This window comes from Lepidochelys olivacea (assembly GCF_965140295.1).
Source record: "Lepidochelys olivacea isolate rLepOli2 genome assembly, chromosome: 2".
In the NCBI taxonomy this organism is placed as follows: domain Eukaryota; kingdom Metazoa; phylum Chordata; order Testudines; family Cheloniidae; genus Lepidochelys; species Lepidochelys olivacea.
The window spans coordinates 268,941,580-268,953,089 of NC_140412.1; positions in this window are offsets into that span (position 1 = coordinate 268,941,580).

Genomic DNA, 11,510 nt, shown 5'->3' on the forward strand with positions numbered 1-11,510 from the left:
GGGGGTGGGGAGCAGGGTGGGGTGGGGGCAGGGAATGTGGGGGGCAGTGGGGTGGGGCAAGGGAATGAGGAGGATAGAGGTGGGGGTGGGGAGCAGGGTGGGGTGAGGGCACGGAATGTGGGGGGCAGTGGGGTGGGGCAGGGGAATGAGGAGGATAGAGGTGGGGTGGGGAGCAGGGTGGGGTGGGGGCAGGGAATGGGGGGGTGGGAGTGGGATGGGGCAGGGGAATGAGGATAGAGGTGGGGATGGGGAGCAGGATGGGGTGGGGGCAGGGAATGTGGGGGGCAGTGGGGTGGGGCAGGGGAATGAGGAGGATAGAGGTGGGGGTGGGGAGCAGGGTGGGGTGGGGGCAGGGAATGTGGGGGGCAGTGGGGTGGGGCAGGGGAATGAGGAGGATAGAGGTGGGGGTGGGGAGCAGGGTGGGGTGGGGGCAGGGAATGTGGGGGGCAGTGGGGTGGGGCAGGGGAATGAGGAGGATAGAGGTGGGGGTGGGGAGCAGGGTGGGGTGGGGGCAGGGAATGTGGGGGGCAGTGGGGTGGGGCAGGGGAATGAGGAGGATAGAGGTGGGGGTGGGGAGCAGGATGGGGTGAGGGCAGGGAATGTGGGGGGCAGTGGGGTGGGGCAGGGGAATGAGGAGGATAGAGGTGGGGTGGGGAGCAGGGTGGGGTGGGGGCAGGGAATGTGGGGGGCAGTGGGGTGGGGCAGGGGAATGAGGAGGATAGAGGTGGGGGTGGGGAGCAGGGTGGGGTGGGGGCAGGGAATGGGGGGGCAGTGGGATGGGGCAGGGGAATGAGGAGGATAGAGGTGGGGGTGGGGAGCAGGGTGGGGTGGGGGCAGGGAATGTGGGGGGCAGTGGGGTGGGGCAGGGGAATGAGGAGGATAGAGGTGGGGGTGGGGAGCAGGGTGGGGTGGGGGCAGGGAATGTGGGGGGCAGTGGGGTGGGGCAGGGGAATGAGGAGGATAGAGGTGGGGGTGGGGAGCAGGGTGGGGTGGGGGCAGGGAATGTGGGGGGCAGTGGGGTGGGGCAGGGGAATGAGTAGGGTGGGGGTGGGGAGCAGGGTGGGATGGGGGCAGGGAATGGGGGGGGCAGTGGGGTGGGGCAGGGGAATGAGGAGGATAGAGGTGGGGGTGGGGAGCAGGGTGGGGTGAGGGCACGGAATGTGGGGGGCAGTGGGGTGGGGCAGGGGAATGAGGAGGATAGAGGTGGGGTGGGGAGCAGGGTGGGGTGGGGGCAGGGAATGGGGGGGTGGGAGTGGGATGGGGCAGGGGAATGAGGATAGAGGTGGGGATGGGGAGCAGGATGGGGTGGGGGCAGGGAATGTGGGGGGCAGTGGGGTGGGGCAGGGGAATGAGGAGGATAGAGGTGGGGGTGGGGAGCAGGGTGGGGTGAGGGCAGGGAATGTGGGGGGCAGTGGGGTTGGGCAGGGGAATGAGGAGGATAGAGGTGGGGGTGGGGAGCAGGGTGGGGTGGGGGCAGGGAATGTGGGGGGCAGTGGGGTGGGGCAGGGGAATGAGGAGGGTAGAGGTGGGGGTGGGGAGCAGGGTGGGGTGGGGGCAGGGAATGTGGGGGGCAGTGGGGTGGGGCAGGGGAATGAGGAGGATAGAGGTGGGGGTGGGGAGCAGGGTGGGGTGGGGGCAGGGAATGTGGGGGGCAGTGGTGTGGGGCAGGGGAATGAGGAGGATAGAGGTGGGGGTGGGGAGCAGGGTGGGGTGGGGGCAGGGAATGTGGGGGGCAGTGGGGTGGGGCAGGGGAATGAGGAGGATAGAGGTGGGGGTGGGGAGCAGGATGGGGTGAGGGCAGGGAATGTGGGGGGCAGTGGGGTGGGGCAGGGGAATGAGGAGGATAGAGGTGGGGTGGGGAGCAGGGTGGGGTGGGGGCAGGGAATGTGGGGGGCAGTGGGGTGGGGCAGGGGAATGAGGAGGATAGAGGTGGGGGTGGGGAGCAGGGTGGGGTGGGGGCAGGGAATGGGGGGGCAGTGGGATGGGGCAGGGGAATGAGGAGGATAGAGGTGGGGGTGGGGAGCAGGGTGGGGTGGGGGCAGGGAATGTGGGGGGCAGTGGGGTGGGGCAGGGGAATGAGGAGGATAGAGGTGGGGGTGGGGAGCAGGGTGGGGTGAGGGCAGGGAATGTGGGGGGCAGTGGGGTGGGGCAGGGGAATGAGGAGGATAGAGGTGGGGTGGGGAGCAGGGTGGGGTGGGGGCAGGGAATGTGGGGGGCAGTGGGGTGGGGCAGGGGAATGAGGAGGATAGAGGTGGGGGTGGGGAGCAGGGTGGGGTGGGGGCAGGGAATGGGGGGGCAGTGGGATGGGGCAGGGGAATGAGGAGGATAGAGGTGGGGGTGGGGAGCAGGGTGGGGTGGGGGCAGGGAATGTGGGGGGCAGTGGGGTGGGGCAGGGGAATGAGGAGGATAGAGGTGGGGGTGGGGAGCAGGGTGGGGTGGGGGCAGGGAATGTGGGGGGCAGTGGGGTGGGGCAGGGGAATGAGGAGGATAGAGGTGGGGGTGGGGAGCAGGGTGGGGTGGGGGCAGGGAATGTGGGGGGCAGTGGGGTGGGGCAGGGGAATGAGGATAGAGGTGGGGGTGGAGAGCAGGATGGGGTGGGGGCAGGGAATGAGGAGGATAGAGGTGGGGATGGGGAGCAGGGTGGGGTGGGGGCAGGGAATGGGGGGGTGGGAGTGGGATGGGGCAGGGGAATGAGGAGGATAGAGGTGGGGGTGGGGAGCAGGGTGGGGTGGGGGCAGGGAATGTGGGGTGCAGTGGGGTGGGGCAGGGGAATGAGGAGGATAGAGGTGGGGGTGGGGAGCAGGGTGGGGTGGGGGCAGGGAATGTGGGGGGCAGTGGGGTGGGGCAGGGGAATGAGGAGGATAGAGGTGGGGGTGGGGAGCAGGGTGGGGTGGGGGCAGGGAATGTGGGGGGCAGTGGGGTGGGGCAGGGGAATGAGGAGGATAGAGGTGGGGGTGGGGAGCAGGGTGGGGTGGGGGCAGGGAATGGGGGGCAGTGGGGTGGGGCAGGGGAATGAGGAGGGTGGGGGTGGGGAGCAGGATGGGGTGGGGGCAGGGAATGGGGGGGCAGTGGGATGGGGCAGGGGAATGAGGAGGATAGAGGTGGGGGTGGGGAGCAGGGTGGGGTGGGGGCAGGGAATGTGGGGGGCAGTGGGGTGGGGCAAGGGAATGAGGAGGATAGAGGTGGGGGTGGGGAGCAGGGTGGGGTGAGGGCACGGAATGTGGGGGGCAGTGGGGTGGGGCAGGGGAATGAGGAGGATAGAGGTGGGGTGGGGAGCAGGGTGGGGTGGGGGCAGGGAATGGGGGGGTGGGAGTGGGATGGGGCAGGGGAATGAGGATAGAGGTGGGGATGGGGAGCAGGATGGGGTGGGGGCAGGGAATGTGGGGGGCAGTGGGGTGGGGCAGGGGAATGAGGAGGATAGAGGTGGGGGTGGGGAGCAGGGTGGGGTGAGGGCAGGGAATGTGGGGGGCAGTGGGGTGGGGCAGGGGAATGAGGAGGATAGAGGTGGGGGTGGGGAGCAGGGTGGGGTGGGGGCAGGGAATGTGGGGGGCAGTGGGGTGGGGCAGGGGAATGAGGAGGATAGAGGTGGGGGTGGGGAGCAGGGTGGGGTGGGGGCAGGGAATGTGGGGGGCAGTGGGGTGGGGCAGGGGAATGAGGAGGATAGAGGTGGGGGTGGGGAGCAGGGTGGGGTGGGGGCAGGGAATGTGGGGGGCAGTGGTGTGGGGCAGGGGAATGAGGAGGATAGAGGTGGGGGTGGGGAGCAGGGTGGGGTGGGGGCAGGGAATGTGGGGGGCAGTGGGGTGGGGCAGGGGAATGAGGAGGATAGAGGTGGGGGTGGGGAGCAGGATGGGGTGAGGGCAGGGAATGTGGGGGGCAGTGGGGTGGGGCAGGGGAATGAGGAGGATAGAGGTGGGGTGGGGAGCAGGGTGGGGTGGGGGCAGGGAATGTGGGGGGCAGTGGGGTGGGGCAGGGGAATGAGGAGGATAGAGGTGGGGGTGGGGAGCAGGGTGGGGTGGGGGCAGGGAATGGGGGGGCAGTGGGATGGGGCAGGGGAATGAGGAGGATAGAGGTGGGGGTGGGGAGCAGGGTGGGGTGGGGGCAGGGAATGTGGGGGGCAGTGGGGTGGGGCAGGGGAATGAGGAGGATAGAGGTGGGGGTGGGGAGCAGGGTGGGGTGGGGGCAGGGAATGTGGGGGGCAGTGGGGTGGGGCAGGGGAATGAGGAGGATAGAGGTGGGGGTGGGGAGCAGGGTGGGGTGGGGGCAGGGAATGTGGGGGGCAGTGGGGTGGGGCAGGGGAATGAGTAGGGTGGGGGTGGGGAGCAGGGTGGGATGGGGGCAGGGAATGGGGGGGGCAGTGGGGTGGGGCAGGGGAATGAGGAGGATAGAGGTGGGGGTGGGGAGCAGGGTGGGGTGAGGGCACGGAATGTGGGGGGCAGTGGGGTGGGGCAGGGGAATGAGGAGGATAGAGGTGGGGGTGGGGAGCAGGGTGGGGTGGGGGCAGGGAATGGGGGGGCAGTGGGATGGGGCAGGGGAATGAGGAGGATAGAGGTGGGGGTGGGGAGCAGGGTGGGGTGGGGGCAGGGAATGTGGGGGGCAGTGGGGTGGGGCAGGGGAATGAGGAGGATAGAGGTGGGGGTGGGGAGCAGGGTGGGGTGGGGGCAGGGAATGTGGGGGGCAGTGGGGTGGGGCAGGGGAATGAGGAGGATAGAGGTGGGGGTGGGGAGCAGGGTGGGGTGGGGGCAGGGAATGTGGGGGGCAGTGGGGTGGGGCAGGGGAATGAGGAGGATAGAGGTGGGGGTGGGGAGCAGGATGGGGTGGGGGCAGGGAATGGGGGGGTGGGAGTGGGGTGGGGCAGGGGAATGAGGATAGAGGTGGGGGTGGAGAGCAGGATGGGGTGGGGGCAGGGAATGGGGGGGTGGGAGTGGGATGGGGCAGGGGAATGAGGATAGAGGTGGGGGTGGGGAGCAGGGTGGGGTGGGGGCAGGGAATGTGGGGGGCAGTGGGGTGGGGCAGGGGAATGAGGAGGATAGAGGTGGGGGTGGGGAGCAGGGTGGGGTGGGGGCAGGGAATGTGGGGGGCAGTGGGGTGGGGCAGGGGAATGAGGAGGATAGAGGTGGGGGTGGGGAGCAGGGTGGGGTGGGGGCAGGGAATGTGGGGGGCAGTGGGGTGGGGCAGGGGAATGAGGAGGATAGAGGTGGGGGTGGGGAGCAGGATGGGGTGGGGGCAGGGAATGGGGGGGGCAGTGGGGTGGGGCAGGGGAATGAGGAGGATAGAGGTGGGGTGGGGAGCAGGGTGGGGTGGGGGCAGGGAATGTGGGGGGCAGTGGGGTGGGGCAGGGGAATGAGGAGGATAGAGGTGGGGGTGGGGAGCAGGGTGGGGTGGGGGCAGGGAATGGGGGGGCAGTGGGATGGGGCAGGGGAATGAGGAGGATAGAGGTGGGGGTGGGGAGCAGGGTGGGGTGGGGGCAGGGAATGTGGGGGGCAGTGGGGTGGGGCAGGGGAATGAGGAGGATAGAGGTGGGGGTGGGGAGCAGGGTGGGGTGGGGGCAGGGAATGTGGGGGGCAGTGGGGTGGGGCAGGGGAATGAGGAGGATAGAGGTGGGGGTGGGGAGCAGGGTGGGGTGGGGGCAGGGAATGTGGGGGGCAGTGGGGTGGGGCAGGGGAATGAGTAGGGTGGGGGTGGGGAGCAGGGTGGGATGGGGGCAGGGAATGGGGGGGCAGTGGGGTGGGGCAGGGGAATGAGGAGGATAGAGGTGGGGGTGGGGAGCAGGGTGGGGTGAGGGCACGGAATGTGGGGGGCAGTGGGGTGGGGCAGGGGAATGAGGAGGATAGAGGTGGGGTGGGGAGCAGGGTGGGGTGGGGGCAGGGAATGGGGGGGTGGGAGTGGGATGGGGCAGGGGAATGAGGATAGAGGTGGGGATGGGGAGCAGGATGGGGTGGGGGCAGGGAATGTGGGGGGCAGTGGGGTGGGGCAGGGGAATGAGGAGGATAGAGGTGGGGGTGGGGAGCAGGGTGGGGTGGGGGCAGGGAATGTGGGGGGCAGTGGGGTGGGGCAGGGGAATGAGTAGGGTGGGGGTGGGGAGCAGGGTGGGATGGGGGCAGGGAATGGGGGGGGCAGTGGGGTGGGGCAGGGGAATGAGGAGGATAGAGGTGGGGGTGGGGAGCAGGGTGGGGTGAGGGCACGGAATGTGGGGGGCAGTGGGGTGGGGCAGGGGAATGAGGAGGATAGAGGTGGGGTGGGGAGCAGGGTGGGGTGGGGGCAGGGAATGGGGGGGTGGGAGTGGGATGGGGCAGGGGAATGAGGATAGAGGTGGGGATGGGGAGCAGGATGGGGTGGGGGCAGGGAATGTGGGGGGCAGTGGGGTGGGGCAGGGGAATGAGGAGGATAGAGGTGGGGGTGGGGAGCAGGGTGGGGTGAGGGCAGGGAATGTGGGGGGCAGTGGGGTTGGGCAGGGGAATGAGGAGGATAGAGGTGGGGGTGGGGAGCAGGGTGGGGTGGGGGCAGGGAATGTGGGGGGCAGTGGGGTGGGGCAGGGGAATGAGGAGGGTAGAGGTGGGGGTGGGGAGCAGGGTGGGGTGGGGGCAGGGAATGTGGGGGGCAGTGGGGTGGGGCAGGGGAATGAGGAGGATAGAGGTGGGGGTGGGGAGCAGGGTGGGGTGGGGGCAGGGAATGTGGGGGGCAGTGGTGTGGGGCAGGGGAATGAGGAGGATAGAGGTGGGGGTGGGGAGCAGGGTGGGGTGGGGGCAGGGAATGTGGGGGGCAGTGGGGTGGGGCAGGGGAATGAGGAGGATAGAGGTGGGGGTGGGGAGCAGGATGGGGTGAGGGCAGGGAATGTGGGGGGCAGTGGGGTGGGGCAGGGGAATGAGGAGGATAGAGGTGGGGTGGGGAGCAGGGTGGGGTGGGGGCAGGGAATGTGGGGGGCAGTGGGGTGGGGCAGGGGAATGAGGAGGATAGAGGTGGGGGTGGGGAGCAGGGTGGGGTGGGGGCAGGGAATGGGGGGGCAGTGGGATGGGGCAGGGGAATGAGGAGGATAGAGGTGGGGGTGGGGAGCAGGGTGGGGTGGGGGCAGGGAATGTGGGGGGCAGTGGGGTGGGGCAAGGGAATGAGGAGGATAGAGGTGGGGGTGGGGAGCAGGGTGGGGTGAGGGCACGGAATGTGGGGGGCAGTGGGGTGGGGCAGGGGAATGAGGAGGATAGAGGTGGGGTGGGGAGCAGGGTGGGGTGGGGGCAGGGAATGTGGGGGGCAGTGGGGTGGGGCAGGGGAATGAGGAGGATAGAGGTGGGGGTGGGGAGCAGGATGGGGTGAGGGCAGGGAATGTGGGGGGCAGTGGGGTGGGGCAGGGGAATGAGGAGGATAGAGGTGGGGTGGGGAGCAGGGTGGGGTGGGGGCAGGGAATGTGGGGGGCAGTGGGGTGGGGCAGGGGAATGAGGAGGATAGAGGTGGGGGTGGGGAGCAGGATGGGGTGGGGGCAGGGAATGGGGGGGCAGTGGGATGGGGCAGGGGAATGAGGAGGATAGAGGTGGGGGTGGGGAGCAGGGTGGGGTGGGGGCAGGGAATGTGGGGGGCAGTGGGGTGGGGCAAGGGAATGAGGAGGATAGAGGTGGGGGTGGGGAGCAGGGTGGGGTGAGGGCACGGAATGTGGGGGGCAGTGGGGTGGGGCAGGGGAATGAGGAGGATAGAGGTGGGGTGGGGAGCAGGGTGGGGTGGGGGCAGGGAATGGGGGGGTGGGAGTGGGATGGGGCAGGGGAATGAGGATAGAGGTGGGGATGGGGAGCAGGATGGGGTGGGGGCAGGGAATGTGGGGGGCAGTGGGGTGGGGCAGGGGAATGAGGAGGATAGAGGTGGGGGTGGGGAGCAGGGTGGGGTGAGGGCAGGGAATGTGGGGGGCAGTGGGGTGGGGCAGGGGAATGAGGAGGATAGAGGTGGGGGTGGGGAGCAGGGTGGGGTGGGGGCAGGGAATGTGGGGGGCAGTGGGGTGGGGCAGGGGAATGAGGAGGATAGAGGTGGGGGTGGGGAGCAGGGTGGGGTGGGGGCAGGGAATGTGGGGGGCAGTGGGGTGGGGCAGGGGAATGAGGAGGATAGAGGTGGGGGTGGGGAGCAGGGTGGGGTGGGGGCAGGGAATGTGGGGGGCAGTGGTGTGGGGCAGGGGAATGAGGAGGATAGAGGTGGGGGTGGGGAGCAGGGTGGGGTGGGGGCAGGGAATGTGGGGGGCAGTGGGGTGGGGCAGGGGAATGAGGAGGATAGAGGTGGGGGTGGGGAGCAGGATGGGGTGAGGGCAGGGAATGTGGGGGGCAGTGGGGTGGGGCAGGGGAATGAGGAGGATAGAGGTGGGGTGGGGAGCAGGGTGGGGTGGGGGCAGGGAATGTGGGGGGCAGTGGGGTGGGGCAGGGGAATGAGGAGGATAGAGGTGGGGGTGGGGAGCAGGGTGGGGTGGGGGCAGGGAATGGGGGGGCAGTGGGATGGGGCAGGGGAATGAGGAGGATAGAGGTGGGGGTGGGGAGCAGGGTGGGGTGGGGGCAGGGAATGTGGGGGGCAGTGGGGTGGGGCAGGGGAATGAGGAGGATAGAGGTGGGGGTGGGGAGCAGGGTGGGGTGGGGGCAGGGAATGTGGGGGGCAGTGGGGTGGGGCAGGGGAATGAGGAGGATAGAGGTGGGGGTGGGGAGCAGGGTGGGGTGGGGGCAGGGAATGTGGGGGGCAGTGGGGTGGGGCAGGGGAATGAGTAGGGTGGGGGTGGGGGTGGGGAGCAGGGTGGGGTGGGGGCAGGGAATGGGGGGGCAGTGGGATGGGGCAGGGGAATGAGGAGGATAGAGGTGGGGGTGGGGAGCAGGGTGGGGTGGGGGCAGGGAATGTGGGGGGCAGTGGGGTGGGGCAGGGGAATGAGGAGGATAGAGGTGGGGGTGGGGAGCAGGGTGGGGTGAGGGCAGGGAATGTGGGGGGCAGTGGGGTGGGGCAGGGGAATGAGGAGGATAGAGGTGGGGTGGGGAGCAGGGTGGGGTGGGGGCAGGGAATGTGGGGGGCAGTGGGGTGGGGCAGGGGAATGAGGAGGATAGAGGTGGGGGTGGGGAGCAGGATGGGGTGGGGGCAGGGAATGGGGGGGCAGTGGGATGGGGCAGGGGAATGAGGATAGAGGTGGGGGTGGGGAGCAGGGTGGGGTGGGGGCAGGGAATGGGGGGGGCAGTGGGGTGGGGCAGGGGAATGAGGAGGATAGAGGTGGGGGTGGGGAGCAGGGTGGGGTGGGGGCAGGGAATGTGGGGGGCAGTGGGGTGGGGCAGGGGAATGAGGAGGATAGAGGTGGGGGTGGGGAGCAGGGTGGGGTGGGGGCAGGGAATGTGGGGGGCAGTGGGGTGGGGCAGGGGAATGAGGAGGGTGGGGGTGGGGAGCAGGGTGGGATGGGGGCAGGGAATGGGGGGGGCAGTGGGGTGGGGCAGGGGAATGAGGAGGATAGAGGTGGGGGTGGGGAGCAGGGTGGGGTGGGGGCAGGGAATGTGGGGGGCAGTGGGGTGGGGCAGGGGAATGAGGAGGATAGAGGTGGGGGTGGGGAGCAGGGTGGGGTGGGGGCAGGGAATGGGGGGGCAGTGGGGTGGGGCAGGGGAATGAGGAGGGTGGGGGTGGGGAGGAGGGTGGGATGGGGGCAGGGAATGGGGGGGTGGGAGTGGGGTGGGGCAGGGGAATGAGGAGGATAGAGGTGGGGGTGGGGAGCAGGGTGGGGTGGGGGCAGGGAATGTGGGGGGCAGTGGGGTGGGGCAGGGGAATGAGGAGGATAGAGGTGGGGGTGGGGAGCAGGGTGGGGTGGGGGCAGGGAATGTGGGGGGCAGTGGGGTGGGGCAGGGGAATGAGGAGGATAGAGGTGGGGGTGGGGAGCAGGGTGGGGTGGGGGCAGGGAATGTGGGGGGCAGTGGGGTGGGGGCAGGGAATGAGGAGGATAGAGGTGGGGGTGGGGAGCAGGGTGGGGTGGGGGCAGGGAATGTGGGGGGCAGTGGGGTGGGGCAGGGGAATGAGGAGGATAGAGGTGGGGGTGGGGAGCGGGGTGGGGTGGGGGCAGGGAATGGGGGGGCAGTGGGGTGGGGGCAGGGGAATGAGGAGGATAGAGGTGGGGGTGGGGAGCAGGGTGGGGTGGGGGCAGGGAATGGGGGGGGCAGTGGGGTGGGGGCAGGGGAATGAGGAGGATAGAGATGGGGGTGGGGAGCAGGGTCGGGTGGGGGCAGGGAATGTGGGGGGCAGTGGGGTGGGGCAGGGGAATGAGGAGGATAGAGGTGGGGGTGGGGAGCAGGGTGGGGTGAGGGCAGGGAATGGGGGGGCAGTGGGGTGGGGCAGGGGAATGAGGAGGGTGGGGGTGGGGAGCAGGGTGGGGTGGGGGCAGGGAATGGGGGGGGCAGTGGGGTGGGGGCAGGGGAATGAGGAGGATAGAGGTGGGGGTGGGGAGCAGGGTGGGATGGGGGCAGGGAATGGGGGGGCAGTGGGGTGGGGCAGGGGAATGAGGAGGGTGGGGGTGGGGAGCAGGGTGGGATGGGGGCAGGGAATGGGGGGGGCAGTGGGGTGGGGCAGGGGAATGAGGAGGATAGAGGTGGGGGTGGGGAGCAGGGTGGGATGGGGGCAGGGAATGGGGGGGCAGTGGGGTGGGGCAGGGGAATGAGGAGGATAGAGGTGGGGGTGGGGAGCAGGGTGGGGTGGAGGCAGGGAATGTGGGGGGCAGTGGGGTGGGGCAGGAGAATGAGGAGGATAGAGGTGGGGGTGGGGAGCAGGGTGGGGTGGGGGCAGGGAATGGGGGGGCAGTGGGGTGGGGCAGGGGAATGAGGAGGGTGGGGGTGGGGAGCAGGGTGGGATGGGGGCAGGGAATGGGGGGGGCAGTGGGGTGGGGCAGGGGAATGAGGAGGATAGAGGTGGGGGTGGGGAGCAGGGTGGGATGGGGGCAGGGAATGGGGGGGCAGTGGGGTGGGGCAGGGGAATGAGGAGGATAGAGGTGGGGGTGGGGAGCAGGGTGGGGTGGAGGCAGGGAATGTGGGGGGCAGTGGGGTGGGGCAGGGGAATGAGGAGGATAGAGGTGGGGGTGGGGAGCAGGGTGGGGTGGGGGCAGGGAATGTGGGGGGCAGTGGGGTGGGGCAGGGGAATGAGGAGGATAGAGGTGGGGGTGGGGAGCAGGGTGGGGTGGGGGCAGGGAATGTGGGGGGCAGTGGGGTGGGGGCAGGGGAATGAGGAGGATAGAGGTGGGGATGGGGAGCAGGGTGGGGTGGGGGCAGGGAATGGGGGGGCAGTGGGGTGGGGCAGGGGAATGAGGAGGATAGAGGTGGGGGTGGGGAGCAGGGTGGGGTGGGGGCAGGGAATGTGGGGGGCAGTGGGGTGGGGCAGGGGAATGAGGAGTATAGAGGTGGGGGTGGGGAGCAGGGTGGGGTGAGGGCAGGGAATGTGGGGGGCAGTGGGGTGGGGCAGGGGAATGAGGAGGATAGAGGTGGGGGTGGGGAGCAGGGTGGGGTGAGGGCAGGGAATGGGGGGGCAGTGGGGTGGGGCAGGGG